The 5,046-nt window shown below is 40.8% G+C and overlaps 2 non-coding genes across 2 annotated transcripts; both read right to left on the bottom strand.

The window, feature by feature from the left end:
* Positions 1–2,509: 2,509 nt before the first annotated feature.
* Positions 2,510–2,595, bottom strand: TRNAY-GUA (transfer RNA tyrosine (anticodon GUA)). The gene is given in 2 exon segments: positions 2,510–2,545; positions 2,559–2,595. It is a non-coding gene; the product is annotated as a tRNA-Tyr (tRNA).
* A 2,365-nt stretch (positions 2,596–4,960) lies between these two features.
* TRNAY-GUA (transfer RNA tyrosine (anticodon GUA)) lies at positions 4,961–5,046 on the bottom strand. The gene is given in 2 exon segments: positions 4,961–4,996; positions 5,010–5,046. It is a non-coding gene; the product is annotated as a tRNA-Tyr (tRNA).

The following is a 5,046-nucleotide window of genomic DNA, read 5'->3' as shown; positions in this document are numbered from 1 at the left end:
AGTATTTTACTTTCCAATTATTAAATAAAATGTGCATTTGGCGAAAGTCCTTCGAGCTGAATTTGAACCAGCAATGTAAGGTTGCCTGTTTCACCACTACAGTCTTCCACGCTACCAACTGAGCTATCAAAGACTTCGCAAATTTTTCTCTAGCAAGCTCAATAGGAGCTTCCACTTCAACCGTCGACATGTAAACATCTCTTGCAATTCGTGCAAAATACTACAAATTTGGCTTGTGAGGTTCCCGAGGCGGCGCCTCACAGGCCATCTCCTCAGAGTATTCAGCCATGTTGGGCCTTGAAAATATTTTAATATCTTGGATGGTGTATAGTGTTCTCTCATTTCCCTTGAGAAATCAAGATTGTCAAGGGGATTCTGCTGTTTTGTCAGTTCATAGCAAGAGATGGGGATCCAAAACACCTCACAGGAAACCAACAAAGATGGGTGTCGGACAGAAAAATAACATGGCCACAGCCTCAAACCAAAAGGCATCTATTTTCAGTGATGAAATATAATATAATTATAAATTGTCTGTTATTTTATTTTCCGAGAATTTTACTTTCCAAGTATTCAATAAAATTTGCATTTGGCAAAAGTCCTTCGAGCCGGATTTGAACCAGCAACCTAAGGATGCCTGTTTCACCACTACAGTCCTCTGCTCTACCAACTGAGTTATCGGAGGCTTGGCAAATCGTTCTCTAGCAAGCTCAATACGATCTTCCACTTCAACCGTCGACATGTAAACATCTCTTGCAATTTGTGCAAAATACTACAAATTTGGCTTGTGAGGTTCACGAATTGAGTAAAAGCACATCAGTCCCCAATTAAAAAAATGACCCCCTCCGCAGTCTCCCGCATGTTACTGACCACCATACTAAGGAGGAAAACTTGAAAGGCGGCGCCTCACAGGCCATCTCCTCAGAGTATTCAGCCGTGTTCGGCCTTGACAATATTTTAATATCTTGGATGGTGCATAGTGTTCTCTCATTTCCCTTGAGAAATCAAGATTGTCAAGGGGATTCTGCTGTTTTGTCAGTTCATAGCAAGAGATGGGGATCCAAAACACCTCACAGGAAACCAACGAAGATTGGTGTCGGACAGAAAAATAACGTGGCCACAGCCTCAAAGCAAAAGGCAACTATTTTCAGTGATGAAATATAATATAATTATAAATTGTCTGTTATTTTACTTTCCAAGTATTTTACTTTCCAAGTATTCAATAAAATTTGCATTTGGCAAAAGTCCTTCGAGCCGGATTTAAACCAGCGACCTAAGGATGTCTGTTTCACCACTACATCCAAGGCTTGGCAAATCATTCTCTAGCAAGCTCAATACGAGCTTCCACTTCAACCGTCGACATGCAAACATCTCTTGCAATTCGTGCAAAATACTACAAATTTGGCTTGTGAGGTTCCCGAATTGAGTAAAAGCACATCAGTTCCCAATTAAAAAAATGACCCCCTCTGCAGTCTCCCGCATGTTACTGACCACCATACTAAGGGGGAAAAGTTGAAAGGCGGCGCCTCACAGGCCATCTCCTCAGAGTATTCAGCCATGTTGGGCCTTGACAATATTTTAATATCTTGGATGGTGTATAGTGTTCTCTCATTTCCCTTGAGAAATCAAGATTGTCAAGAGGATTCTGCTGTTTTGTCAGTTCATAGCAACAGATGGGGATCCAAAACACCTCACAGGAAACCAACGAAGATGGGTGTCGGACAGAAAAATAACATGGCCACAGTCTCAAAGCAAAAGGCATCTATTTTCAGTGATGAAATATAATATAATTATAAATTGTCTGTTATTTTATTTTCCAAGTATTTTACTTTCCAAGTATTCAATAAAATTTGCATTTGGCAAAAGTCCTTCGAGCCGGATTTGAACCAGCGACCTAAGGATGCCTGTTTTACCACTACAGTCCTCTGCTATACCAACTGAGCTATCAAAGGCTTAGCAAATCGGTCTCTAGCAAGCTCAATACGAGCTTCCACTTCAACCGTCGACATGTAAACATCTCTTGCAATTCGTGCAAAATACTACAAATTTGGCTTGTGAGGTTCACGAATTGAGTAAAAGCACATCAGTTCCCAATTAAAAAAATGACCCCCTCCGCAGTCTCCCGCATGTTACTGACCACCATACTAAGGAGGAAAACTTGAAAGGCGGCGCCTCACAGGCCATCTCCTCAGAGTATTCAGCCGTGTTGGGCCTTGACAATATTTTAATATCTTGGATGATGTATAGTGTTCTTTCATCTCCCTTGAGAAATCAAGATTGTCAAGGAGATTCTGCTGTTTTGCCAGTTCATAGCAAGAGATGGGGATCCAAAACACCTCACAGGAAACCAATGAAGATTGGTGTTGGACAGAAACATAATGTGGCCAGAGCCTCAAAGAAAAAGGCATCTATTTTCAGTGATGAAATATAATATAATTATAAATTGTCTGTTATTTTATTTTCCAAGTATTTTACTTTCCAAGTATTCAATAAAATGTGCATTTGGCAAAATTCCTTCGAGCTGGATTTGAACCAGCGACCTAAGGATGCCTGTTTTACCACTACAGTCCTCCGCTCTACCAACTGAGCTATCGAAGGCTTGGCAAATCATACTCTAGCAAGCTCAATACGATCTTCCACTTCAACCGTCGACATGCAAACATCTCTTGCAATTCGTGCAAAATACTACAAATTTGGCTTGTGAGGTTCCCGAATTGAGTAAAAGCACATCAGTTCCCAATTAAAAAAATTGACCCCCTCCGCAGTCTCCCGCATGTTACTGACCACCATACTAAGGGGGAAAAGTTGAAAGGCGGCACCTCACAGGCCATCTCCTCAGAGTATTCAGCCATGTTGGGCCTTGACAATATTTTAATATCTTGGATGGTGTATAGTGTTCTCTCATTTCCCTTGAGAAATCAAGATTGTCAAGGGGATTCTGCTGTTTTGCCAGTTCATAGCAAGAGATGGGGATCCAAAATACCACACAGGAAACCAATGAAGATTGGTGTCGGACAGAAAAATAACGTGGCCACAGCCTCACAGCCAAAGGCATCTATTTTCAGTGATGAAATATAATATAATTATAAATTTTCTGTTATTTTACTTTCCAAGTATTTTACTTTCCAATTATTAAATAAAATGTGCATGTGGCGAAAGTCCTTCGAGCTGAATTTGAACCAGCAATGTAAGGATGTCTGTTTCACCAGTACAGTCTTCCACGCTACCAACTGAGCTATCAAAGACTTCGCAAATTTTTCTCTAGCAAGCTCAATAGGAGCTTCCACTTCAACCGTCGACATGTAAACATCTCTTGCAATTCGTGCAAAATAGTACAAATTTGGCTTGTGAGGTTCCCGAGGCGGCGCCTCACAGGCCATCTCCTCAGAGTATTCAGCCATGTTGGGCCTTGAAAATATTTTAATATCTTGGATGGTGTATAGTGTTCTCTCATTTCCCTTGAGAAATCAAGATTGTCAAGGGGATTCTGCTGTATTGTCAGTTCATAGCAAGAGATGGGGATCCAAAACACCTCACTAGATGGGTGTCGGACAGAAAAATAACATGGCCACAGCCTCAAACCAAAAGGCATCTATTTTCAGTGATGAAATATAATATAATTATAAATTGTCTGTTATTTTATTTTCCAAGAATTTTACTTTCCAAGTATTCAATAAAATTTGCATTTGGCAAAAGTCCTTCGAGCCGGATTTGAACCAGCAACCTAAGGATGCCTGTTTCACCACTACAGTCCTCTGCTCTACCAACTGAGTTATCGGAGGCTTGGCAAATCATTCTCTAGCAAGCTCAATACGATCTTCCACTTCAACCGTCGACATGCAAACATCTCTTGCAATTCGTGCAAAATACTACAAATTTGGCTTGTGAGGTTCCCGAATTGAGTAAAAGCACATCAGTTCCCAATTAAAAAAATGACCCCCTCCGCATTCTCCCGCATGTTACTGACCACCATACTAAGGAGGAAAAATTGAAAGGCGGCGCCTCACAGGCCATCTCCTCAGAGTATTCAGCAGTGTTGGGCCTTGACAATATTTTAATATCTTGGATGGTGTATAGTGTTCTCTCATTTCCCTTGAGAAATCAAGATTGTCAAGGGGATTCTGCTGTTTTGTCAGTTCATAGCAAGAGATGGGGATCCAAAACACCTCACAGGAAACCAACGAAGATTGGTGTCGGACAGAAAAATAACGTGGCCACAGCCTCAAAGCAAAAGGCAACTATTTTCAGTGATGAAATATAATATAATTATAAATTGTCTGTTACTTTACTTTCCAAGTATTTTACTTTCCAAGTATTCAATAAAATTTGCATTTGGCAAAAGTCCTTTGAGCCGGATTTAAACCAGCGACCTAAGGATGTCTGTTTCACCACTACATCCAAGGCTTGGCAAATCATTCTCTAGCAAGCTCAATACGAGCTTCCACTTCAACCGTCGACATGCAAACATCTCTTGCAATTCGTGCAAAATACTACAAATTTGGCTTGTGAGGTTCCCGAATTGAGTAAAAGCACATCAGTTCCCAATTAAAAAAATGACCCCCTCCGCAGTCTCCCGCATGTTACTGACCACCATACTAAGGGGGAAAAGTTGAAAGGCGGCGCCTCACAGGCCATCTCCTCAGAGTATTCAGCCATGTTGGGCCTTGACAATATTTTAATATCTTGGATGGTGTATAGTGTTCTCTCATTTCCCTTGAGAAATCAAGATTGTCAAGAGGATTCTGCTGTTTTGTCAGTTCATAGCAAGAGATGGGGATCCAAAACACCTCACAGGAAACCAACGAAGATGGGTGTCGGACAGAAAAATAACATGGCCACAGCCTCAAAGCAAAAGGCATCTATTTTCAGTGATGAAATATAATATAATTATAAATTGTCTGTTATTTTATTTTCCAAGTATTTTACTATCCAAGTATTCAATAAAATTTGCATTTGCCAAAAGTCCTTCGAGCCGGATTTGAACCAGCGACCTAAGGATGCCTGTTTTACCACTACAGTCCTCCACTCTACCAACTGAGCTATCGAAGG

This window comes from Ambystoma mexicanum, chromosome 1p (genome assembly GCF_040938575.1).
Source record: "Ambystoma mexicanum isolate Mex_15411 chromosome 1p, UKY_AmexF1_1, whole genome shotgun sequence".
Taxonomy (NCBI): domain Eukaryota; kingdom Metazoa; phylum Chordata; class Amphibia; order Caudata; family Ambystomatidae; genus Ambystoma; species Ambystoma mexicanum.
Note: the sequence above shows the minus strand (reverse complement) of the source record. Positions and strands in the feature narration are given on the sequence as shown.